A 27,104-nucleotide genomic window follows, 5' to 3' on the forward strand; every position below is an offset into this window, starting at 1 on the left:
TAGAGTCTGGTGGAAAGATAAGACATTTTCTCAAGTGCTCTAATATGTCAGGTGTCACTTGAGGAGTTTAAAAGACCCTGCAAGGGCTTCCCTGGTGGCACAGTGGTTGAGAGTCCGCCTGCCGATGCAGGGGATACGGGTTCGTGCCCCGGTCCGGGAAGATCCCACGTGCCATGGAGCGGCTGGGCCCGTGAGCCATGGCTGCTGGGCCTGTGCGTCCGGAGCCTGTGCTCTGCAGCGGGAGGGGCCACAGCAGTGAGAGGCCCGCATACCGCAAAAAAAAATAAATAAATAAAAAATAAAATAAAAAAAATAAAAGACCCTGCAAGTTCCAAAAATCTTTCCACCACTCACAGATTCTAGCCATCCCTGGCATGTGTTGGGTGTTCCTCCCTGGGACTTTGAGCCAGAGCTCTGCAGAAAGAGGGAGGGGAAAAGGGGAATCCCTCAGCAAGGAAAGGAGAGAGAGGGAAGGAAAACGAAGGGAATTTCCTGCACACTTGAGCAAGGAAAACGTGTGGACTATCATGGTCTGAGCCTGGACATTCTGCCCAGCAACCTAGCCTTCTGACAATCTACTTCTGAGAAGGAGGAGGTCTTCCTACCTTGGTCACCAGAGTTTTGGCCTCCTCACCTCCCACCCCTGTCCAGGCTGAAGTGTGCAGAGGTGGAAATGGAACTGGGTTTCAGATGCCACCCCCCTGGAGAAGATACACTCTGGAGCCCGGTAGAAAAAAGCATTAGAGAGGCTGAGAGAAGGTAGAGGGTGGGAGCCAGGGCTATGAAGTTAATTCTGCTTGGGCTCTTCTTGCTTTCTGTGTGACCCTCAGCTAGGGAATTCTCTCTGAGCCTTGGTTTCCTCCAAGAGATGAGGATGATAGCAGTGCTTACCTCATTATTTTTCCCATTTTGCAGATGAGAACACAGAGGCATAAATGAAGTCACCCACTCAAGGCCACATAGCTAACAAGTGACAGGGCCAGGATTTGAACTCAAGCAGATGCTTCCAGGGCTCCTGCTCTCAATCACCTCACTCGACTCCTCTGTTTTAATGTCTTCTTGCTCGGTTAGAGTGTAAGCTTTCAGAGATCAGGGCTTATAGCTTAGAATAGTGGACTTTAGTCTCCAGTTATACCTTCAGATGAGTAGAGCGGTCCTAGGTGTTGTCATAACTCCAAAATAAACTTGTTGCAGTTGGATTGAATATTATACAGCAATAGGATGTGCAAAGCAGTGCTTCCCATAAGCGGGCTCTCAGGGACTGGCAAACGAATGATGGATGGCGGGCTCCAGCGTGACCTGGAGCTGACCCTCAGAGATATTTGCTAAAAGTGTTCCTGGCTCTGTTGGGACATGTGTCCTTGGAGGCTTGCCAGCTGGGTGGAGAAGGTGTAGCTTTATAGATCCGTGTGGCTTTTTAGAGTATGACAGAAAACCAGGCAATCCTCAGCCCCGCGTGGAGGGGGCCAGCAACACTCAGCCACGCAATTCACACCTGGCAGCATGGGAGTGTGTGAGAGAGAGACAGGGAAGTGGGTTGCTTCCCATGCATTTGCTTGCTGAGTGGGGGGCAATGGTTATCCAGGAAGAACTGCCCACCTCCCCAAACCTGTTAGAACTGAAGTTTGAGAAGGTGGGAGTTGCAACTCATAATCCAAAAGGGAATGTGAGGATGAAGAAAAGATATTCAAAAACCTATCTTGTATTAAATTAGTTGCTAACAGTTATCCCGCGCTACTACGTGTAATATTTCCTCACAGGGCTCACAGTAATGTTATCATTCCCATTTTACTGATAGGGAAACTGAAGCTGGAGAGGTTAAGTGGCTGTCCAGTGTCATAATTAGTACGTGGTGGAGCAGGAATACAAACCGAGAAAGTTAGAACCCATTCTCTTAACCTTTAGCATCTCTGATACCCACAAACTGCATTGCCTGAGAGCTGGAGAAACCCTTAGAGAACATCTATTTCAGCCTCTTCAGAGTCAGGTGGGAAAACGAAAGGCCAGAGAGGGGCAGCGATGGACCAAGGTGACACAGGTGGTTGGTGATAGCCCTAAGATTTGACTGCACGACCCAGAGAGTGAGCACCTCCTTGAATTTTGTGCCCTAGGTGTGTCTCACTGGCTTCAACCTGGCCCCAGTCCTGACCAGACTCTTCTTCTGGTTGTGTGGTGTGAACAACAGAGGCCGAGGCATGGGTTTAATTATTTGATTTGATGTCCCAAGGCAGGTAACTCGGTGTGATATTTGTGTGGGGTTTTGTCAATATCCCAAGGTAGGTTTCTACCCAGGGGCTGGATGGAGGGTCTGCTTCTGGTTGGTACCACGGAAGGGACAGTACTGAAGGGGAACAAACTCTGGCCTCAGCAATTAGGGATGAAACTAGGAGAATCATGATCCTGTCTTGACAAAGCAGAGCTGCAGAACGGGGTCTATGGGAACCGGAACCCTACACCTCTCCTCTGGATCCCACTGGGCTGAAATGAGGAAGTGCCAGGAAAAACTTCTAGGGGTGGGACTTACCCCATCAGACCCAGAATGAAGTCCATTATCAATGGTTGAACTGAGAGGGCTAGGTGCTCAGACACATGTACAGACATGCATTTCCCAAAGCCTCAGACAATGTGTCTGCTTTATTCACAAAATAATTATTCTCCTGAGGTGTGTACAGCACCTTTTCCAAGTCTGGGCCTTCCTGCTCTCATTGTAGTTCAAGGAGAAAAGGAGACAAACAACACAAGCAAAGCACCCTGCTGCTACTCCATCCCTGATAAGCAGTAGTCGGTAAGTCCCTCATTGCTTGGAGGAGTGCAGGTGGGAAGAAGGGGTTCCCTTTGTTACTTCCAAGCCAGGTGCTCCCTTCTGCCTGGCTCAGACCCCCTAAGAATATTGTGCGGGCAGTGCAGTGGCGTAAGGTGCTGTTGGAGGGAGAAGGCTTCCTCCTGGTGGCCCTGGGAGCTTGGGGCTGGGGCCAGGCAGAGAGGCTGGAAGCAGTGGATGGGCCTCTGTCAACGGAGGAGTCCTTCCCAGGCTGCGAGGAGCAGTGATGGTCTAGGCCTTGCCTCTGGAGTAGACCTCAGCAAGGCAAGTCCCTGCTCTCTTCTCTCAGGGCCTCAGTTTCCTCATCTTACCCGGCATGGCTCAGCTGGCCTAGAGGCCTGACAGTCTGAGTTCCCGGCCTTCTTGCCCGCCCCCTGCCCAGCTGTTTCTCAAGCCCTCGTCTCCAGCCCTGGCTCGTCCCTCTCCCTCCTTCCTCAGCCTGTCACCAGCACGGCCCGGGGGCTCCCCCGGTCCTCCTGACCCCCGGGGGGATCGCCAGACCGAAGCTGGGAGACGGAGGCGGAACGCAGGCCACTCTGACCCACCCGAGGGAGAGGGGGAGTAGGGATGAGAGAGGAGGGCAGACACAGGAGAAGGTTAAAAGGAGGAGAAAATAGCGAAAAGAGATAGAAAGGGGCAAGAGAGAGAAAGGAGGAAACGGAGACGAGGGAATGAACGTAAAGTTGGGGGGTGGTGGTGGAGGGAGGTGAGAAGAGGGACTGGGAAAGGTTCAGAGAAAAAGGAAACCAAAGGAAGGCTGGAGGGAGACACGGAAAGTGGAAAAAGAACAAGCGAGCGAGAGCGAGAAAGCAGGGTCTGAAAGGACCGAAGAGGGAGAAGGAGAAAAAAAAAGAGGCGGTGGGTGGGGGGAGAGAACGGAGCGAGGGAGCCACGAGCAGGGAGGAGGGAGGCTGGGAGGGAAGGAGAGAGGGAGGGGCCGAGGGACGAAGCGGGTGGGGGCTGGCTCGGCGGCGGCGGCGGCAGCGGCAGCGGCAGCATCCGCGGCTCCAGCCGCGCGCCGGCTCGCTCACTCTCTCGCGGTGCGCGGTGCCCGCCGCCCGCCGCCCGGCTCTGGGCTGCCCGCTCGCTGCTCCGGCTCCTGGTCCGGCGCGGCTCAGGCTCCGGAGGACAGGACCGCGACTGGCCGACTGAGCCCCGGGCGGGCCGCGAAGCAGGTAGGTGGCTGGGCGGGGACGGCAAGGATGCGGAGCCTCGGAGCGCTGTGGGCACAGGGGGACGGGGTTTGGGGGTTTTGATCCCGGGGAAGGGTCTTTGCATCCCCGCGACTAACTTTACACCAGCCCAGTGGATTCCCGCTGCCCTGCCGGGGTCCGGGCTGCGGAAGCCGAGTTTGGCGCGGGAGGAGGTGAGTGCCGGTAGAACGCCAGGGGTCGGGGCAGGATGTGGAGCGCCCCGGCGTGGGCAGGCGCGGACTTCCTGGCCTCAGTCCGGACGCAGCGCCCGCGGCGAGGGAAAACCCGAGCGCAGCGGCGCGGCGCGGTTGTCCCAGGGAGGGCGCCCGCCCTCCTCTGAGTCTGGGGACTCCCGCCCCCGAGCTGCCCCGAGACGCCCGGGAGAGCCGGGGTCCGGGCGTAGAGCCTGCGAGGCGCGGCCGGGTCCCCTGAGGTGGCCAGCGGTGCGCCTAGCTGCCGCTGAGCCCCGGGCGGTACCATGTGCACTTTTGCTTTTTGGAGGCGCGAAACGGAACGTATACCCCTTTCCTGTCTTTCTCATCCAGTCGTCCCGACTCTGAGGGGAAGTCCGAGTCGACTCCCCGGACGTCCCTCCTGCCCTCGGCGGCGACCCCAGCTCCCGAAGTTAAGAGAAGCTAGTCACTCCCAGTGCGCGCCTGAAGCGCGGTTCCGAAGTTCCCAAGTTCTCGCCTAGTCCTGGGCGGTGGTGTTGGAGGTGGGGCGGGTGGTGGTTGTGGTCCCTTGGAGCAGCAGAACGCAGCCGCCTTCCTCCTGCGCTTGGTTTATTTTCCTTATTTGTTTGAAAAAATACGAGGAAAAATACGCAAAATCGTTCCTCGAGGGAGTCAAGGTCTGTGAGTGGGACGGAGCCGTCACCCGACCGGAACCTGGGTGGCTCCGCTTCAGGATCTCCCGCTCCGTACCGTCCTCACCCCCCCCCCCCCCCGCCACCCCACGGGGACGCAAAGAGCAAGGCCTCCAGGAGGTTGGAGGAGGCCTTTAGGTGGTTTGGGCTCCAGGCCATCTCTGCTCGCTCAGGCCATGGTACTCGTGCGCGAGCATCAGCGCCCCTTCCACGCTCTGCCGGGAAAGTAGCGAAGGCTGGCCGGGTGTTTCGCAGCCTGCTGGGGGCACGTGTCCTCTCGTTCCCGGAGTCCGGGAGGCCGGACTTAACTCGGTGCGGCTTCCGCGGAGGTCGCGGGACCCTGGCTTCGCAGCCCGCTTTGTTGGAGTGCTGTTGGAGAGGTTCTTTTGAAGGGTTTAGAGCAGCTTTAGTGGGACCGAGAGTTGGGGGCTTTGCGGAGAGGGTCCCTCGGCCCTTGTCCCCTGACAGTTGGGCGGGGTCCCCGCAGGGCGTCGAATCGACCGTCTACAGACACTCCATCTTCAGCTCCTTTGGCGGGTTTTTCCCTGGTTGCACATCACGCAGCAGCTCTCTCCTTAGATCATATGCTGTTTAAGCCGCTAGAAATTCCAGGTCCGCGACTGCAGTCTCCACCTCTCCCTCCCAACTCACAGATCAGCAAACGGAGGCACAGAGAAGTGAAAGGATTCGCTTAGAGCTAGTTAAGGGTGTGAGGGAATGTAAACCAGGTCTCCTGACTCCTAGTTCAGGGCTTTTTTTCTAGTACTCTGTGCTGTCCTTACCACTTTCTCAGCCCAGGGCAAGTGTTCCCAGCCAGGCCACTGTAAGGCCTTTGGAGGCTGCAGGACTGGGTGTGTGTGAGGTTAGAGGTAGAGGACTGGTCTCTTGTCAGGTGCTGTGCTGTGATCATCCCCCAGGTTAAATCACTTAGGTGACGGTTGGTTGCATATCTATCCTGCCCCTGCACTGAAGTCTGGGGGTAAAGGAAACCCTTAAGACTCGGCCCAGCCCCATAAAGTACAGTCCACAGGGAAAGAGCAGCCTCTGTTTTGTAGTCAAGGAAGGCTTCCCAGGTGAAATCACTATTTGGAGGGGGCAGGATTAGGGATAGCACCTGGAGAAGGGATGATTTGGAATTGAGTCTTGGGTAGATTTCTAATTGAGGGAGAAGGATCATGGGGCATGAGGCTTTAGTCCTAAGAGGTTAGAAAAGCTCTCCTTAAGTGGTCAAAAGACAGTAGAGTCAGCACCAATGAGAATTTGGCCTTTGAGTGAGAAGCATGAGGGCAGCTAGAAGACCCAGCTGCTTAGAACTCAAGCTCAGAAGCTGTGGTCAGTGCCTGATCACCCTTCAGCTCCGGCCCCTCCCTGCACAAGGATCCTAATATCAAAAAACAAAACAACAAAACCAAACCAAAAAAAAAAAAAAAAACCCAACCCTGGCCCAGAGGTCTTCTAGTTCCTAATTCAGGGTGAGAAATTGGCTGGGTAGTCAGCACTCTATGAGCCAAGCGTTGTGGCTCCAGCTGGGAAATATTCAGGCTCTTGCTTCTCCTTTTCCCTTTTCTCCTTCTTCCCTGGGGTTTCAAATAGTTTCTTTGCCCCTTTCCAAACATAACTTCTAGATGCTTGAAGGTTTGGGGCCTACAGTTGGACTTAGTATGGTCAGGACATTTAACGTGCTAGGAATATTTAGTCAACAAACAGTTCTTGAGCTCCTACTTTGTGCCAGGCACTGGCCTAGGCCTTGGGAGACAGCCGTGAGCCAGTCAGTCAGAGTCCCATACCTCGTGATGCTGACATTCTAGGTGTCATCCTCCACAGGCTTAAAGTCTAGTTGTAGAGTGGAGGCAAACACACAAAAGATGTCTGAAGAAGTGCTGAAATGGGACAATGTAAAAAAAATTAGTCCTGAGCCTCCCCTCTAGTGGTTCAAGGCTCTGAGGTGAAAAGGCTTGAAGCTACTGACTATGAGATTTGGAGATTCTGTGGGCTTCCATGACCCCGGCTCCTGGTTGCCAAGGGTAACCCAGAGGCAGCTGCAATGATGACCTTAGATGTGGCATTGGAGGACAGCTCTGCAGAGCTTCTGCCAGTCAGATTATTGCGGGAGGGAGCTGGTGAGTATTGGCAACTGTGATCTTGCTATGCATAGAGACTGGTGCCAGGTAACCATGGACCTGTCAAATTCCAGCATCCACAGCTTCTTGGTGAACGCTGCAGCCCCACTGTATACAGATGGGTAAATGGGGCCCCGACTGCAGATTGAGACAGCTCTGCAGAAAGGAGCCCAGGCCCTGTAGCGTCCAGGTATCCCTGATCCCTGATTCAATTTAAAATAATGCTCTTTCCTTCCTGTTTTGTAGACCAGTGCTTCTCAGACTTCAATGTGGAAGGCTTGTTTAAACACAGATTGCTGTGCTCCACCCCCAGAATTTTTGACTCAAAGAGTCCGGAGTGGGCCCAGTAATTTGAATTTTTAACAAGTTCCCGGGTGATGCTAATGCTCTTGGCCCCGGACCCCCGCAATGAGAGAACCACTGTGTTAGAACAAGGGAAAGTGAGTGATTTTCTTGAGATTATGCAATGAGGGAGCCTGGAACAAAGGCTGTGATTGAACTCTAGGAACTCCCAGAATTCACCTATGCATGATCCCCTCTCCTTTACCTCCCAGGAGGCCACAGAATTAAAAGAATATTTTATCTTCATCAGTACACATACAGAGAGAATATATTGCAATATAATTGGGGAATAAATAGGTGTCGTGTGTTGGATGTAGACTCCATGCCCTGTGGCTCTGCGGGGGTTTATTATAGCACTGTTATAATTGTAAAGGTGGCATCCACTCCAAGAGCCCCTCATGAAACTTTCATGGCCCCGGTGGTCATTGTCCTAAAAGGCATGTCTTCTTCATTTAAAAGAAAGAAAGAGAGATTGCTTCTCTGGCTAATGGGGCTATCTGTGTTTCATTTGACAGCAACTATGTAATGTGTTTTTAAGGGGCAGAGAAAAAAATTGAACAGTGTGAACAGAGAGGGACTGGAGGAGGTCCACCTCACAGGTATACAGATCTGTTTGTGGAACATTTCAAAATGTTTTGAAACTGTCTGTTTCACCTGTGTTTCTGATGTGAAGCTGTATCTCAGCAGGAGGAAAGGAGAGTTTGTGTCTCACCTTAGCTGGTTGGGTAAATGTAGAAACACATTTTATCCCCAATGTGTTAATTAGACCCCAAAGAAAAGAACCATAAAAGAGTTGTTCTACTAAATGCTGGTATTTTTCATCTGGATTCTATTTATTATTTTACTGTCGAGAAGGAGCAAAAAAAAAAATCCATGTTTTTATAGCAAATAAAGCTGGCTGCAGTAATTATGCAGGCTCAACATATTTGTTCTGGAGCAGGAAGTTGGAATTCAGCCTGACTCTCAAACATTTGGGTGAGATCTAATTGAGAAAGACATTTCAAAGAACAAATATTTAGGAGTGCGAAGTTTCGCTGATGGTCTCTCTGGGCTAAGTGTGAGTCCCTCGCTTTTAGCTTGATCCTTAGAGGTGGTGCCTGGTGATGGGGAAGGACCTGGTCGGTAGTGTTGAGACCACACTCCAAACGTGGGGCTGAAATTTAGAGATAATCCGTGAGTCTGAGTAAAGGGAAGAAAGATGCCTTCAGGGAATATATCCTTTGTAACTGATGAGCAAAGGGAGAATCAATCAATCAGAGATAGATTGAATACTTATTGAACGTCTAATCTTGGGAAAGGAACAATGAGGGCAGGGACCAGGACTTTTACTTGTATATCTCCCATAATGCTTGGCTCAGTACCTGTAGTGACAAGAGCCCTTGATTGGCGTGATATCAGTCAGGGCTGCAAGTAGCAAAAAACCTGAACACAACTGGCTGAAACAATAAGGAACTTAGTATCTCCCAGTACAACAGGTGTGAGCTGTCTGCCCCAAGCTTAGTTCTTTCAGTGGTTCAACAGCATCATCAAAGGTTCAGATTCTTTTCGTCTTTTCTTGGTCTCACGGTCACAAGATGGCTGTAACAGATCCATGTATTACACCTTTACAATATGCAGAGGCAGAAAAGGCAGGAGGGGAACCTTTACCAGAAGGCTCAGCAGACTTGCCCTCGTGTCCAGTTGGCTGGGATTGTGAGTCACATGTTCATGCATAAGCCAGACACAGGCAAAGGAAGGAGACCATCATAATTGATCTAGAATAATCTTGATTTGTGTGTTGAGCCTCAGGAAAAAAATTAGGAGGCTTTTGGAAAGAAGAATGGAGCGATCAACAATATCTGCTCTAGAGTTTAAGACCTGGGTTTGAATTTTCTGTACTCCTTTTTAGCCCTGTGACCCTAAGCAAAGTATTTCACTTCTTTGTGCCTCAGTTTACTCATCTGGGCAATAGGGATTTATTGGGCAGATAAATCTGAATTAACTCAATAATTGCACTTGATTAGTATGGAAGAAGTACATTATTTGAAGATCTGATCTCTGACATCAAAGGATTATAATCTAGTGCAGGAGACATGTGAGGACTAGACCATGTAGACTATCAGATAATCAGAGAACACACCCAGAGAGTAAACAAATAATTATGACTTGCAGACCAACCATGGTAGGAGGAACATGACATCAGTAGGAGCCACAGTAGTTAGGGAAGACTTCCTGGAGGAGGTTGTTCATAGTGCATACAGGAACTCCAGCATCTTAGTATGGATGGGTTATGAGCTCCTGCCCAGCTTGCTGCCTCTTGCTTTTCTTTTCTTAGTGGTAAAATGGGACCGTTAGGCCAAGATGAGATCCTATATCTTATCTTCAGTTGCCGATTAGATGATATGATGATGATGATGCTGTTTGGCTGCCATTATAAAGTCTATATGCCTAGAATGAAATCTAATGTCTTCCCACTTCTCAAGCCATCTGCCCTTCTGGATTCTTCATTCTTGTTGGCAACACGGTCTTCCCAGATGCTTGGGCTCAAAACCTTAGCAACACTTTTGCCTCCTTCCTCTATTTCCTGTATTGAAGCACCGACTTTCTTTCGTTTTCATTATGTTTCTTGAATATAAGTCCTCCTTTCTGGCATGAGACTTCCCCTTTGTACAGGTTCTTTCCACCTCGTGCCGGGTGATGGCAGTGGCCTCCCGATCTGACCTCCCAGCCCCAAGGCATAGTGCCTGGGGGTCATAGGGACGTACATCTCCTACAGGAGCAGTCTATGAGGCTCTGCAAGTAGTATCGTCTGGAATTCTAGTGCAGAGGTGGCCATGAGCCTAGAATCTGTGCTGTAGACACATTATGTTGCCTGAGGTGCCGTTTCCCAGCCTCTATCTCCCTCCTTCAAGTCATCCTAAAATGTCATTTTTACCCTACATTTTCCCCCATAGTATTCAGTGGATGAAGCCCAGACTCCTCACATTGACCCTCGTAAGTCTCCACAATCTGCCTGCATCCTTTCTCCCCATCTTTACCTGTCAGGACTCACCACCACCTTTGACTCTGCTTCAAGTTCTGCCTTTCTCCGTGTTTAAGCCAAACCATCCTTTCCTTCAAGGCCATTGTTAGAGCCACATCCTCATTTGACCTTCCCTGACACCAGAGCCCACAGCCATCTCAAAGCATCGGTCTTTCCTTCCCCTGAACTTCTGTAGCAATTATTGCCTACACCACAAATTCGGTACTTCATAACACACTCTAGGGTCATTGTTCAGCATTTTGTTGAAATGTTCCTCATCTTCCCAATTGGAGGTAAGGCCGTCGAGGTCTGAGACGGGGTGGGAGTGGATCCTTCTCTGTATCCAGTTGTGACATGCAAGCACAGGGCACTTCAGTGAATATTTATTGAATTAATAAATCACAGGAATAAGGGAAATAAGATTATTTACTTGAAAAGTCAGGTAATGTTCACCCTTTTTACCTTAACCTCACTTTGGAGGCGGGACTCAATTCGATGAATGCCTGCCTACTATATGCTGGGCACTAGTTTAGGTGATTTTGGGGAGTTGTTTTAACTCAGCCTTGTAACCACCCTGTGAGGTCGGAATTATGGTCATCATTTTACAGGTGAGGAAGTGGAGGCTGGGAGAGGTTAAGTGGCTTCTTCCCGACATTCTCCTGACCCATGGGTGCCCTGTTCTCCCAGTCTCTTTTCCCCATGTGCTGTGTCCCACAGCCTCCTTCTGTCTCTTGTCTCTGATAAGACTCAGGCCCTCTCTTGTGTGTTGGGGGACTTTTTAAACTCTGATGTTTACAACAACTCTCTCCTGAAGACCTTCCACCCCCCGTTAGGTTGTGGCTCATTTTGACCCCTCACCTTTTTACCTTGACTGTCTCTCCTGCCACCCTCAAGCCTGGGCCAGAGATTCCTTTGATAGCATAAAACATTCTGCTAGTGGGATCAAGCTGGATCTGAGCCAGGGTTTCTTAACTCCTCTGCCCTCCCTTTACCCCCACTTGACCCTTTGTATCCATCCACCCTCGCCTGCCACCACTCCTGTTCTGTGTCTCTGGTGTCTTACATGTGGAAGGAAGACATTGCTGACCTGTCAACAGGAAGGAGGTCTCTGCTACCTCCAGGAGCTTTGACTGGCATTCTTCCATCCTTTCAAAGCATTCTTCTTTCCTCTCATTCATTCATTCATTCATTCTATAAATACTGATCATTGATCACATACTCAGTATAGCAGGGAACAAAACAAAGCCCTTGCTTCATGGAGCTTGCATTGAAGTGGGGGAGACAGGTGGTAAAAATTGAACACATTATATACTTTACGCTTGTTGCAATGAAGAAAAATAGCAAGGTGAAGGGGTATGTATGGTGATGGGATGCAGTGTGGTCAGGGAAGTCCTCTCTGATGGTGACATTTGAGCAGAGACTGAGAGGAGGGATGCCACGTGGGTATCTGGGAGTAGGGACACCAGGCAGAGGGGATAGTAAGTGCAAAGGCCCTGAGGTGAGAACTCCCCTGGTACGTCCAAGGATAAGCAGGAAGGTGACAGTGGAGAGAATGAGGGGAGCTTGGTAGGAGGTGAGGGCTGCCCACCTCCAGCTTTCTCACTGCCTCAGGAACGCTGTTGCCTTCTCCCAGCTTTTGCCACTGGCTGAAATGATCACTTCCCTCCACTCAGCCAGGTCCCACTCAGCCTTCACAGCTCAGCTCTGGCCCCCCACCTTCTAGGGGGCTTCCATCTCTGCCATCTCTCATTGATCTACCTCTCCCCTGAGTTCCTACAGCTCCCATCTCTCCACTACACAACCGAGCTGTTGAATATCTGCTGGCTGGTTCATCTTCACCTGGGCTCTGTCTGTGTAGGTCTCACCTCCCTAACAAACCAGCTCCTTGAAACTGGTTTATCCCTTCTCCCCAGGAGCCAGCACTGAGCAGGGCTCAGTGTCTACCTGTTGGTGATGCTGGTGTCAGAAGTGGGAAAGGGGCAGGCTCTGCAAGGATCTGTGGGTGGAATTTTCTTCATACTATGTTCATTATCCCTTCACAATAGACAGGAAATCTTTTATTCTGGACATCCTTGGAGCACTTTGAGGTGGGAGCCTCTGGAAACCTCTGCCTGGAGCTGGGAGAGGAATCCACTTTTCCTCAGGACTTGGATGAAATTTTGGCTCTGAGGTGTGGTGGGGAGAGGAGCTGGGGTGCAGAGAAAGCCACTTGTTTATTAGCCTTTATTGTTTAGTCAAAGTAGAATAAGATGTTTCAGGAGCAAAGGAGGAAGGAATTTACCCAAGAGTCCAGAGACTTCCCTGACATCCAAGGTAGGGATCCTGAGTGTGGAGATTGACCTATGAGTGACCTTGGGCAAATCACTTAACCTTCACCTATTGCAGTTTCTTCTCAGCCAAACCTCCCCTCTGCCCATCCACTGTAGAAGAAAATGAACAATTAACCTGATTTTTAGGCTTGGTCTCTGCATTAATCTTTAGGTCAATGGTTTTAAAACTTGAGAAATGTACAGATGGTTCCATTTTAAAGGGAGAGGGACTTCCCTGGTGGCGCAGTGGTTAAGAATCCGCCTGCCAAGGCAGGGGACACGGTTCGAGCCCTGGTCCGGGAAGATCACACATGCCGTGGAGCAACTAAGCCCGTGCGTCACAACTACTGAAGCTCACACGCCTAGAGCCTGTGCTCCGCAACAAGAGAAGTCACCGCAATGAGAAGCCCGCGCACCACGACAAAGAGTAGCCCCCGCTCACTGTAACTAGAGAAAGCCTGCATGCAGCAATGAAGACCCAGCGCAGCCAGAAATAAATTAAAAAAAAAAAAAGGAGGAAAAGGCTTCCCACAGACCTCCAATATTGTCTTAAATTACTAATATAATAATATATATATTATATATATATAAACACAAAACTAGACATAAACAACTTATGCTTATAGCTCATTCATAGTCTTAGCGCCCAAACAAGTTTATAAATTAAAATGCAAACTACAAAGCCAATAACATTCAGATTAACAATATTAATTTAACGTGATAGATGCTGTTGTGCTAAGACTACATCAACCCTTGCTACATGATCATGGTTTTGGTCGCTTCCTCCACCATACGCCCTGTGGTGACTCACCTCTCCCCCTGCTTCTCTTAGCTTGAACAACTGTGAAGCTTTTGTTCCTACAACGTGCTGAAGGGTCATCTGGCCAGCCCTTGGCACAAAAGCATTTGTGTGTCAGGCAGCCACTTTTTTGTCATTAGCCCACAACAATGAAAGGAGCTCTCTTTAATTCTAGTGCAACAACAGACGCTGACGCAAAGCTGCCTTGCGACTGAGTGTGACTACTTGATCACTGAGATGAAACCACAACACTAGTACTTCAGTGCCTAAGGAACCCCTGCTTGAGAACAAATGTTGCGTGCTCTGAAAGAGCGCCCCCAGGGGTCTGAAAGAGTTAATGCTAGAGCTGTGGCTGATGATTCTGCAATCCTAATAATAGAAACCACATGTTGGACCTTTGCATGCACCACTATCTCAAGAGGTAGGTAGAATAGTATTAGCCTTATCGTACAGACGAGAAGGTTGAGGCACAGAGAAATTGAACAGTCAAGGTCCCACTGGACATTGGCAGCGTCTGGATTCCACCCAGGTCTGCATGACTCAGAGCCCCTGAGTTTGCTACCAGGCTTCACTGCCTCCTTCCCTACGGACCCTCACCAGGTTTCAGGGCTCTTTGATCAGAGTACAAGGACTCTGGAGTAGTTTGGGAACCTCTAGATTCTCCCAGTGGACTCACTGCTTTCTGGTGGAGTAGTTAGGGTGTTATTTGATGCAGAAAAGAGAAGTGAAGCTAGTAGAGAGCAGGATAATGGTTCTCAGATCCTCGGGTGGCTTTGGATGGCAGTGGCAGGGGATGGAGGCTTCCCTGAAGGTGCGTGGGAGGAGTGGATGCCAGTTACCCTAGGAGAGAAGATACCTTAACAACGGCTACCTTGGTTAGGGCTTCACACTTTAACAAGCACGTTTTTGGTGCATTTATTTTCAAGTTTGTCCTTTTTTAAAAAATTTTATTTTTATTGTGATAAAATACACATAACATAAAATTTACCATCTTAACCATTTTGAAGTGTACAGTTCACTAGTATTAAATACTTCATAATATCACGCAGCCATCACCACCATCCCTCTCCATAACTTTCTAGTGTGTATTTTACAACTTTGCAAAGCAGGTCATTATCCTCAGAAACAAGGGCTCAAGTGGCTTGCCCACAGTCACACCCCAAACCTGTGCCTGCCTGCCTCTCAACCATGACCTTGAGTGATAGTGGTGGGCTTGGTTTCCCAAAGGCTTCTGTGGGACCATGTGAGGTGGCCAGGCTTTCTGAGGTAGGGGCTGAATGGGATGACCTTGGAAGGGCTGTCCTGGAATTGATGCTGCCGGTCAGGGTCGGCGTGACTCATTCCTGGGTATCTGGAACCCACCTTTCCTCAGATCGAAAATTATTTAAAACTTACTCCTGCCCTTGGAAGCTGCCCTCCCCCTGCCTGACTCGACTGGTTTATCATCCAAGCTTAAAATAACTATAGTAAATAATAACACCCCAAAACTTTTTTATCCTGCAGTGGATGAGCAACAATCTACATATGCAAATAGATGGCATGCCTGTCCCCATGAATATTAATTTGGAAAGAGAGCCCAAGGTCCTAAAATACACTCGGAACCCTCAGTGTGGCATTTTGCAACTCTTCCAGCTTGCTCCGAAATCACGGCCTTATTATATCTCAGGGTTCCCCTGCTCCAAGCTGACCTCCCTTTTGAACCTCTGAGGCTACCAGGGGGACATAGAATATCTCAGGTAGGCAGGCCAGAGGCCCGGGGGTGATGGCTGAATCCTAACCCCTGGGGCTGTGGTTGACCTTGTCCTTCCCTGGCAGGGCCCAGGCCCGCGCTCCTGTCAGATCCCAGCGTTAGCAGTGAGTCCCCAAGGTCAGGGGACAGTTCTGGGGAACATCGCAGGGCAGCTGCCAGCCTCAGGCTCTTGTGCTATCAGGGAGATGGAAGGTGGGGGAGGGAGGGGCCTGGAGAATCAGCTTGTCTTATCTCTCAAATGAGGCAAATGAGGAAACTGAGACCCTGGGATGGTGGGTGACTTGCCCAAAGTGACATGGTGACTTTATGGCAGGGAGTGACAAATATTACTCATTCTTTGCCCTGAAAAGCACATTTCCTTTTCAGTGTGTGTGTGTGTGTGTGTGTGTGTGTGTGTGTGTGTGTGTGTGTGTGTGTGTAGGAAGTGGTGGGCAGAGTGGCATTTAAAGTTTGTATACTTTTGGGGAAAGAGTCATTTTTCTAGTGTGAACGTTCGCCCAGAGACAGGCAGAGACTGAAAATCCAGTCTTGTATCCCATTTGGGTTGAAAGAAGTGGTTGCCTTCCTCCCCCAGGAGATTTCCAAATTAGATTATACTAAGGCCAGAAGTAACGTGAGGTCGCATGGTAGAGCACACCCCAGCCAAAGTGATGAAGGGGCCAGATGGAGAAGGGCAGGAGTGTCTCTGAGGAAGCCAGAGGTTAACTGCTGTCTGGGGAGGACCGCGAGGTGGAGGAGTGAAGAGCTGGCAGTGATGTCTGTGTCCCACTGCGTACAGGGAAGGCTCTGCTGGGGGAGGGGGAATGGCGTGGCTTCATGGTACCCTACGAAACTGGGTCCCTCTCTTTCCGGCTGCTTACTGGGTAAGCTCGGGCTATCCACTCACCTTTGGGTTTCCTTTTCCTTGTCAGTAAATATTGGAATATTCACCCCTCTACATCCCACTTCTTAATCTTGCTTCGTGAAGATCAAATGAGGATTTAAATTTCCTGCACCATGCCTGGTACACAGTAGGTATTCAGTACGTCTAGACTGTTTTCTTTTCCAGATAGATTTATCAGACTGGCTGCACTGGGTCAGCATGGAGATGTGTACGTCTGTGTTTGTGTCCGTGTTGGTGTGTTTCTACGTGTGTGTGTCTGCATATGTGTTTGCGTTCATCCATGTGTGTGGTGGAATGAGTGGGTGTGTAAGTGAGTCTCTGTGTCTTTGTGAATGGCTGGGTGTCTGTGCGTCAGTGTTTCATGACAGCATGACTGTGTGTTTCTGTGAGTGTGTGTGTGTTTTAATGTGTGTGTCATTGTGGTGACAACAGTTGTGTGTGCGTGTGTGTGTGTGTGTACACGTGTATGTAGTGCAGTGCTGGTGTGACTGGAAGAGTCCGTGGGGTTGGGAAGGTTCACAGTGCCGTGGACGTGGGTCCTCTCTAAGGTGCTCCCAGCCAAAGCATCACCTGGTTCCTGACCCCAGGTCCTAACTACCCTGGGTTCGCTTTCCTCTACCTCCCCCTAGAGGCCACTGGGCGCCTTAGCCCTGACCCGGCCCTGGATCATTTGCATTACGTTTGCATATTACATGCATATCATTTGCATTGTCTACATAGACTCTGCTTTCAGTTATGCAGTTTTCAAGGTAAAATGGAGTTGCTCTTCTTCAATGTCATTATATTAAGAATTGCTGCTTTTTCTTTTATTCTTTCTGGTCCAGAACTCCCTCTCAGAACTGGGGAACTGGGGGAGAATGAAAGCCCAAGAAACCTCTGCTTTTCCCTCCGTTGAGCAGAGGGATTGGTTGGTGGGTAGAGGCCCTGGGACCCTGGGAGGAGCAGCTGGGGGGAGGAGACTTTCTTATTCCACCGGCAGCTGCTTCTGACCAGAGCCACCTATGTCATATGGGAGCCAGAGACAAATACTGTGCCCTGTTGCCTGCTTCTCAAGCCCCCACCGACTTCCCCCTGTGAGGGTGCAAAGGAAGGGTCACTTTGGATGTTTCAGCACCTCTCTACCCATCTCGGGCTGGGGAGGGACCTTGAGGCCAGGGCTGGCCTTACGGGAAACAAAGGAGCAAAGGATGTTTTTTCTTTTCAAATACCTAATACATTATGTATATATATATATGTATATATGTATATTCATTAATTTTCTTCCAGTTTTATTGAGATATAATTGACATACAGCACTGTATAAATTTGAGGTGTATGGTATAATGATGTGACTTACATACATCACGCAGTGATTATCACAATAAGTTTAGTGACCATCCATCATCTCATGTAGACACAAAATTTAAAAAAATAGAAAAAAAATTTTTCTTGTGATGAGAACTCCTAGGATTTACTCTCCTAACAACTTTCATGTATAACTATAGCAGTGTTAATTATATTTATCATGTTGTACATACATCCCTACCTAGTACAGAAGTAATGATATTTCTAATGCCACAGAAAATACCAACCCAAAGGCTTCCTTAGGAGGGCTGTACCCCCAAAGTGTCTTCCTTATGGGCCATCACCGTGCTCAGCATTCCCTCTTTAGGTATGGGTTGAGTCCCTTCTGCGTGGTTTCAGGCATGTTACCTAACTTGTCTGAGCACCCATTTTCTCATCTGTGAAAGGGGCAATAATGATAGTACTTAACACTAATAACAGTACATAGGGTTTTTGTGAAGATTAAATGAACAGTGCAGGTAAAGGGCTTAGCTTAGTTCCTGGAACACAATAAAGACTCAGCAAATGTTAGCATCAGCAGTTCTCATGGGCTCCTTCTGAAAACAGAGGTTCCGTAGTATGTCTTTTACACTCTCGTATAAATTGTTTATCAGATGCTCCTCAGACTAGCAACAGGCTTGAATCCCTTCAATGTCTTTCGGGAAGTCAAGTCCCCAGGGAACCTGGGCTGCTTTTGCCTTCCCATGGGTGGAAGCATTTCCAGGAGCAGCATGGGAAGCAGGAGAGATTCTTTGTCTGTGTCTCCATGGATCTGGGTCACTTTCCCTCATCAGAGGGTCAGCAGTATCTTGTTTCCTTCTCAAAGTCAATAATTCATCTTCTCTTTTGGTCTTAACTCTGAGTAAAGCCCTACTGGCACCAAGGGCCATCCATGACTGAGTATATTTTAGGTTCCCAGAAAACAGAGCTTGCGGCAAAACTTAGTGCTGGTGCTATCCTGGGGGTAGGGGTACAGTCCCAGGGCAAGGAGAGTGAGAAGAGAAGGGAAGGAGGCAACCAAGGAGGAAAAGCAAGTGCCGGCCAGCCACAGCTTTGTAAGGAAGTGAGGAGAGAAAGCCAGTCAGTTGCTGACTCATGAGGGATGTCTGTGGTTAGGCCGAGTGGAACCAGTGTGACTCAGAACAGTTTGCCCAGGGTAGAAGAAGGCAGAGAGTCTATCAGCCAGCATCTTGGTCTCTCCTTGGTCCCAGTTTTCCCCATGAGGAAACTCCCTTGCATTTCTGGGTCATATCACCTGGCCCTTCTGGGCAGCCACTGGGGAAGCCAAATCCCACGCCCTGTGGTATGGTGCCTCAGCTGAGTCCGGAAGTGAGAACCACCAGCACCTCCTTATGTCCAGTGGATTGAACCTGGGCACTGGAGCAGCTATGGCTCCTGTGTTGGATGCAGGGGAGGCTGTGCCAGAGTCATCCTAGGGGAGGCTGAGACAGCGGTGGTGTTAGGTGAGATGCAATGGTGGCAGCCTGGCTCTCCATTGAGAAAGTAACTGCCGGATCGTATAGGAGGAAGCTGCGGCAGAGCAAGTCCAGGAAGGCACCTAAGTAGGGTCTGATTCAGCCACCATTAGTCAATTAATTAATACCCAGTTGGGACCAGGTGCTGGAGTCTGGACCTTACCCTGCAGGCAGTGGGGAGCCATCGGCATTCTTCAGCAGGCGAGAGACCCATTCAGCACTCAGCAGTGACAGAGTATGTTAGTCTGCTCAGACTGCTATAACACAGTACCGCAGACTGCGTGGCTTATACAACAGAAATTCATATTCTCGCAGCTCTGGCGCCTGGAAGTCCAGGATCAAGATTCCCGCCAGTTTGGGTTCTGGTGAGAGCTCTCCTGCTGGCATACAGACAGCTGCCTTCTTCCTGTGTGCTCACATGGCTTTTCCTGGGTATGTGCTCCCTCACAGAGGGTGGCAGGGGGAGAGAGAGAGAGAGGGAGAGAGAGTGCTTTCTGGTGACTCTTCTTGTAAGGATGCTAATCGTATTGGATCAGGGTCCCACCCTTATGACCTCACTTGACCTTAATGACTTCCTTACACCAAATACAACCATCTGGCGTTACGGCTGCAACATGAGAATCTTGGGGGGGGGGCACAAACATTCAGTCCCTGACACAGGGTTATTTGGAGAGGGTCTGTTTTCAAGTCTGCTTGTCTTTGCCCACAAAAAGTCAGATGGGGGCTGCTATCAGAAGCCCTGGTATTCCCAACTCAGTTCAGGGGAACAGAAAAGACTCAGAGATCACCGTTGCCCATGGAGTTTCATTCAGCAGTGGGAGAAGGTCCTTCCTGGGTCAGGAACCAGGGTGCCTGGGTTTGAACCTAAGCTCTGCCATTTAAAAGCTGGGTGACCTTGGGCAGGTGACTCAGCCTTTACTTATTCAACACACTTTGATGGAGCACTTGCTACGTGCTGGACCCTGTTCTAGCTGTTGGGGATACAGAAGTGAATGACACAAGATGAACAGATTGAAATCTCTCCCCTTGTGGAACTTACATTCTAGTGGAGGCAGCCAGCCTATGAACAAAATAAGTTAGTAGATGATAGAGCATATCTGAAGGTGACAAGGGAGTGATGGAGTGGGGATGGGAATACAGTTTTAAACAGTGGTTAGGGAAGGTCTCAATATAAAGGTGACGTTTGGGACTTCCCTCGTGGTGCAGTAGTTAAGAAACTGCCTGCCAAGACAGGGGACACGGACTCGAGCCTTGCTCCAGGAAGATCCCACACATGGTGGAGCAACTAAGCCCACGTGCCACAACTACTGAGCCCACGTACCACAAACTACTGAAGCGCATGCCCTTAGAGCCCATGCTCTGCAACAAGAGAAGCCACCGCAATGAGAAGCACGCGTACCGCAACGAAGAGTAGCCCCCGCTCGCCACAACTAGACAAAGCCCACGCGCAGCAATGAAGACCCAATGCAGCCAAGAAATAATAAATAAATAAATTAATTAATTAAAACAAAAAGGTGACGTTTAAGTTAAGGCACAAAGGAAGTCAGGGAGGGGACAATGCTGATCACTAGGGGAGATCTTTCTGTGCCTCAGTTTCCTCACCTGTACAGTGGGGTTATGACAGCACCTGCTGCACAGAGCTGCTTTGAGGGTTGAGTTAATCCATGTAGTGGGCTTAGACCTGGCCTGGCACACAGTGAACACTCATTAATGTTGCCTGTTATTATTGTCACTGCTGCTCAGGTAGGATCCTGTCCCTGCCACCTCTGGGCAGCACTCCTGGGCTCCAGACTACAGGGGTTTCAGTGGCCTTCATCTCTCCAGGAGTGGAAGCAGCTCTCCTCCATCCCTCCTCATTAAAAGGGGACACACACCCTTGCAGTTGGAGAAGCGACACGTGCACTTTCTTTTTCCTCGAGCATCTAACTCCCAGAGGGAGTTGCGGAAGAGCCTTTAGCAAAATCCAGGTTTAGGAAGCAGCTTCCACCCTTTCTCTGGAGCATCTGCAGACTGAGTTGAGCAGGTGTTTATGGCCCAGCTCAGAGCTGGGCTGGGGGTCAGAGTCGCCCACCATGAGAACCAGACCCCCAGCAGCGGAGTCGTGGGGCCCTGTCCTGCTTTCCCCCTGAAGTGACTGGGTGGCTGCCCACTTCCCATCAACAGGCACCGGGAATTCCTTCAGCAATTGGGACGCTGTTATTTACTATCGCAGAGATTTTTGTGGCTGTAATTTACCACCACTGTGAAGCCGGGGACCTGAATCTCAGTAGCGCTCAGTATAGATACTGCATCTAATCAATCCTCTATTACTAGGCAAATGCATCCTATAGGCTACTGATGTCTTTTCCTTTCAAACACCTAATACATAATTAATGATACTTCTAATGCCACAGAGGACACTAACTGAAAAAGCTTCCTGATATAATTTATACCCACCCAAACAAAAAGATTGGTTTATTGGTTCACTTATCATGCAGGAGTATGCCTCTCCCTCCTTCCCCAGGAAGGGGCCGTAGAGTGGATGAAGGTAGGAAGCTAGCCCTCCAGACAGCATTGAGCCAAGCAGGAGGATGGCTAGGTGTGGGAGGGTACCACGTGCCAGCTTCCTCATGGATTGTCTCGTGAACTGACCTGTGAGGGAGGTCCTCCTGTTATCCCACTCTCCAGATGAGGAAGCCGAGGCCAGAGAGGTAATGCGACCCAAGGTCACACTTGGGCTTCTCTGCAGGTCGGTGGACTGCACGGGAGAGCTTGGAGGTCCAGGCTTGGACTGTGAGCTGTGTGACCTGGGCAAGCGGCTTAACTTCTCTGAGTCTTAGTTTCTTAGCCTGTAAAATGGCAGCCACAGTTGCTCCTTTGAAGGATTATTCTAGAATTAGAGATAATGGCACGTGTTAGGCACTGGAAACGTGCTTACTGTTTTCCTTTTTTGGAAGTGAATGGTGAGAACATCATTTTTGAGCGTATTGTTTTGCCAGCAAGGTGGTCTTTGTTGGCGGAGAGAGTACTTTGGAAAGAGACAGGTGTTGAACACCCTGTTGTCAGGAAACACACCCTCCCTGGGCAGATTGGGCTCCGTGAGAAGCTCCCATCACAGAATCCACCCGGGAAGTCTCCTTCACCAGGCTTTGAGTGGCATCAGCCTTGGGAATGAAGGAAACATGGTTCCTGTCCTTGAGGCACCACATCTGGTGGAAATGAACAGACTCAGTACTCAGTGTGATGAGGCATAATGGGGGTCAGCACACAGGCGCAGGACCCTGACGGCTGGGGGCCCTGGGGTGGTGGTGTCACTGCACAAAGGAAGGAGGTGCCAGGTGGTGGGTGGGGTGTGGCCTATGCCTAGCACAGGGAGGGGCCTGAGGTGAATTTTGAGTGTGAGATGGTGGGAACAAGGGTCCAGTCTTTCCCAGGGGCGTTGGGGTGGGCTGCCCATCTTGGCTCCGTCCCTCTGTCCTTCCGCTCTCTCAGGGAGGAGATGGAGCTGAATGGGCACAGCCTCCTCCCCAGCCTAGGGCGGGAAGGGGAGCTGGAGGCTGAGCAGAGGCAGGAGGGGCCGGGGTGCTTGGGGGTGATGGGGAGGCTGCCTGCAAACAGCCACTGGGACCAGGTGGGCGCAGAGGCTCACAGGGGACCCCTCACAGGCTAAAGAACTGGGATTCGAATTGCTTTCCTTCTCTCCAGGGCAGCCCTTCCCAGGCCCTCACTCCACTCACCCCCGGAGCCCCCAGGCTGCCCCGTCACTCTTCCTTGTCCTGTCCAGACCATAGCAGACGTGGCTTATGCCTCAAGAACAAAGAGCTGTTCCTCGTTCAGGAGCCCTCTGCTTTGCCTTGACCCTTCTCCATCTTTTGCTGGTGGTGGCCTCCCTTCTTGCTTCTTGTCCCCCCCAGTCCACACTCCCCGTGGCAGGCAGAGGGGATTGTTCGCAAACCGGATCATGTCCCTGTCTTGTCGGAAACCTTTTAATGGTTCCCCATTGCCCTTGGGATAAAGTCAAAACTCATTAGCACAACAGTCAAGGCCCAGCTGCCTCTCTCTATCCTCTCTCCATTACCCATCCGCGCTTTACGCTTTGGTAATGATGACCTGCTTCCAGTCCCCCTCCCTGAGAACACAGAGTGCTACATCACCTCCAAGCCTTTGCTCAGGCTGTTTTCTGACTGCAATGCCTTTCCCTATTTCCTTAGTCTGGCTGCCGCTTACTCGTCTTTCAAAATTCAGCCCAGACACCTCCTCCTCCAGGAAGTCTTCCCTGAACTCCCCTCCCTCCATTGGGCTAAGTGGCCTGTATTCCTGCTCCCCTGGCACTCTGCTTATTACAGTCTTACAACTTCAAAACCGCCGTGACAGCCTCAGGAGCAGGGACCTGGTCAAAAATGGACTCAGTACCTAGTGCCATCCCTGGCACATAGGTGGGCTAAAGATATGTTGTTATCCTGAACTAGGATAGTCCTCGTCCTTGATGTGAGACCCTGATGCCTGCTTGTAACTCTCCCTGACTTTTGGGGCAGAGGTGGGATCTGGCAGCCAATTATCGGGTGGGCTGTGAGATGTGGGAGCCTTGGCAGCTTTGAGACCCAGGCAGGGTTTTGTTAGGAGGATCCAGGCTTTGCTGGATTTTAGAGACTGTCAGCGTTCTGAGTACCTGGAGGGTCTTGGGGAGTGGTGGGGTGAAGTGCTCTTGAGGTGCCCTCAGAGGTTAGAGAAATGAGGAGGATGATCCGGCCACTGAGACACCTGGGTTGGTGAAGTCATTTAATACAAAGTTTCTATTTTCCCTCCTGGTCGTGTCTCTGGATTTGTGACATATTTGGGCATTTGAATTGTTTTAATCAGCTCCCTACTTTTGGTCCCCAACTTGATCTCCCCTCCCCATCATGTTCAGCAGAAGGGATATAAGAAGAGGAAATCTTCAAAAAACAGGAGACTCTGAAATGGGTTTTCAGGGAGACAGTGGCACCCCCTTTCCTGCTTTGTGCAGAGTAGGAGCCGAGAGGTGTCTGTGGGGGAGGACAAGGCAATGACATCACCGGATCCTGAGTTCCGAAGGTGGGAAGGGCAGAGAGGGCCTGGTTCTGGGCCAGGAATTGCTCTGGGGCTCCCCGGTGGAGGCTCTGTGTCTTTCTGGGTAATTTCCACCTTTAATTTCTCAGCGTTTTATGAACAGAGAGTAAATCAGGATCCCACCCCGACTGCCTCATGTAAAGAATTAATAAACCGGAGATTTATGGGGCAATGGCAGAGGAAGGCAGTGGAAAGGGAGAATGAAACGAGACTTGGTTCCCAAGGGGCAGGGGCTGGCTCCCGGGTCTCCCTCCACTGTGGAGTGTCTGCTGAGGGCAGCTGCTGGGATCCTTGTCCTTCAGGGCTTGGTGGCCAGGCTGAGCTCTGGCCTGTGTTTTCTACTTAGGATTGACAGGCCCACAGTCGAGGAGATGGAACCATCCCTGGATCTGTGTAGCTTGACAGTCTGGTATCTAATCTTCAGAGGGGCATATAGATACAGGCTCTGGGCTTGGACTCAGTCTAGAGTCTAGAGGGGGAGAGATGCAAGTTCACATTCTCTCTGTGAAGTTGCAAGTAACAGAAAAGCAGGACGTTGGGGCTTACACAACAAGAACCCAGGTCCTTTCCACCTCTCTGGCTGCTCTCCTCAGCATGTTGGCTCATCCTCGTGCTGGCGCCTCATGGTGGTGAGATGGCTGCTGTAGTTCCAGTCATCACATTCATAAACGATAATGTTCAGTGGAAGAAGGAGTTGCCCATCTCTTGTTGGGCATTTCCTTTTATAAGCGAGGAAACTTTCCCCAGAAGCCCTCCAGCAGGCCAGAATTGGGTCAAGTGCTCTTTCCTAAATCAGTCACCAGCAAAAGGAAAGGAATTACTGTGATTGGCTTAGAGTAATGAAGTTCCACTTGGGTTATGCTTCCCTGAGTCATGGTGGAGAGGAGGGGGCACCTGGACAAAAGTCAGGCGCTCTGGGAATGAGGAGGTTGGCATGGCTGCTGGGTAGGCACTTATTGCAGTGACTTTGGGTAATTTGTTTTAGCTTGCTAAGCCTTAGTAAAGTGATAATAATAATAATAGTACTTGTTTTACAGTGTTGTGAGGATTAAATGTGATAATGCATGCTGAGTGCATAGCAGGGTGCCTGGCGTGCAGTATATGTTAAGTTAGGTGTTAGTAATAGTAGCAGTTGAGTGAAGTCTAGGCCCCTGATTACCCTGTTTGGGTGTCAGCGCTGTGTCAGATGAAGGTGGTGTTGTCTCCTCCAGAGTCACAGCTGCCTTTGTGAACACTCCTGCTGCTTTATTATGGTCGTAACCCCATGGCATCCTTGATGGCAGCGTGGACTAGGTTCCTCCCCTCACCTGTGTCTTTGGTGAAGTTAGTTAACCTTTCTGAGCCTCAGTTTCCTCATCTGTAAAATGGTGATACTGTTACCTCATCACGTAGTCAGGTGGGTTCAGTGAATGAGGCGGGAAGTACGGCAAATAGCGGGCATAAGCCCTACACACTCCAGACCTCAGTGAAACTCCCTGGTCTTCCTCTCCCTCCTGAATGCTCATTTCAGAGGCAAGAGGTCTAAGGATCAGGGTCCCTTCCCTTGGGGGTGATAAGGTGAAGCAGGCTGTATTAGTTAGCATCCAGGTCCCCAAGGGATTGGGGTGCCAGGCCGGAGACAAGGCCAAAGCCCAGGATTTTAGAGGGGCCCAAAGGCCAGGGGCAAAGGGAAGGGCAGAGCTCAGATGGCGTGAGGCTGCCCAGAGCTCCCTGGGGACTTTAGATGCTGCGTCTCTGACCGCACGGCTAATTCTAGCTCCCACCATCTGCCTTGACCAGGGCTGGTCCAGCTGCAGGTAAAGGGCTCCTGATCACGGGTGACCAGGACTGGGGTGGGGAAGGGGACAAAGGCAAAGGAATAAGCCAACGGGCTGGGAAATTGCTGGGGTTGCTGGAGATGGTCTCTACAGCCTACGGGTCTTGGTGCCTCCAGGCTGGCTGCCCCTGGGCCATCCTTGACTCTTAAGACCTGCCACTGAGGTGAGTTCAGCTCTGCAGGCTCCTGACCAGAGACTGTCAGCTGAGGCAGCTTAGCAGAGTGGTTCTGAGCAGGGCCTCCAGATGCCCCCTGCCTGGATTCAAAGCTCAGCTCTGTCACTCATCATCTGGGTCATGTGGGCCAGATCCCCTCATCTCTGTGTGCCTCAGTTTGCCCAGCTGTAAAATGGGATGTAAAACAGAACCTACTCCTAGGGTTATCATGGGAATTGTATGTCGGTAAACACCCAGCACGGGGCCTGGCACATGATAAGTGCTCAATGATGATTAATTGTTATTTTTTGAGGATGATAAACAATTGCGTTCCAGCTTTCACAAAGCAGATCGTACTTACTCGTACTTGCTCTTCCATGGCCCAAGGCCTCGCTACTGAGGAGGAGAAGGTGGAGAGGAAGATGGAAAAACCCTGCTTCATTAGTGATTAAGTATCAGTACAGCTGCCCAAAGGGTCCGTGAAACTGCCAGAGAAGCTGGTGTGACCACAAAAGTGTCCAGGGCTGGAGGATTAGCAAGGAAGGGACGGGTGGCAGCTTGAATCAGCAGCTCAATTCCTGGCACAGGAGAGGGTTGGAGCATCTGTTCCTGTAGAGTGCTCAGGGGCAGCCCATGCAGGAAAAACAACCCCCATCCCTCCTCCAAAGGGAAGCCTTGCGGGGCCCTGACATTATTTGGGAGCCTGGAGGGCCAGGCCCAGTTTGGGCCTCATGTACCTTCTTGGCATTTCTCACAACTCCTGTTCTGACCCAGCCATTATCTAGAGGCCTCACCACGCACCATAATAGTCCCCCACTCCCCTGGCAGATTATGTTTGTGCACCTTCTGTCACCCAGGACTTTGCACACACCTAGCAGGGCTCATCTGCAGCGTACCTCTTCATACGGCTTTCACTTGGCCTGGCTTCTGATGTCTGAAAATCCCTGCTCTGGGGACTGGCAGGCATCTGGGTACATAATAGGGCTGTTGTGTGCCTGTGGGTCTTATGTAGCTCGGTGTTCCCCAACTGTGTTCTACGGAACATTAGCTCTACAGAGTGCTCTGTAAAGGCTCTGACAAGTCCTGCAGGAAAAGGACTTGATTGTTTTGTTTGGTCCTTTGTTAAACGTATTTAACCATGGGATCTTAGTTTCTTTCTTTCTTTCTTTCTTTCTTTATTCTTTA

At 50.4% G+C, this 27,104-nt stretch overlaps 1 protein-coding gene across 2 annotated transcripts in view; it reads left to right on the forward strand.

Annotated features, from left to right (window-relative positions):
- Window positions 1-27,104, forward strand: part of MEGF11 (multiple EGF like domains 11) — a 431,740-nt gene that overhangs the window by 36,842 nt on the left and 367,794 nt on the right. Inside the window, exon 1 of one of the 2 annotated variants that reach the window (XM_060294098.1) lies at window positions 3,810-3,996. The exons of the other annotated variant lie outside the window; for it this stretch is intronic. The gene's annotated coding sequence lies outside the window, so the exon portion shown is untranslated. Of the gene's footprint in view, window positions 1-3,809; window positions 3,997-27,104 lie in introns of those variants that run through there. 2 annotated transcript variants of the gene reach the window in all.

This window comes from Globicephala melas, chromosome 2, assembly GCF_963455315.2.
Source record: "Globicephala melas chromosome 2, mGloMel1.2, whole genome shotgun sequence".
In the NCBI taxonomy this organism is placed as follows: Eukaryota; Metazoa; Chordata; class Mammalia; order Artiodactyla; family Delphinidae; genus Globicephala; species Globicephala melas.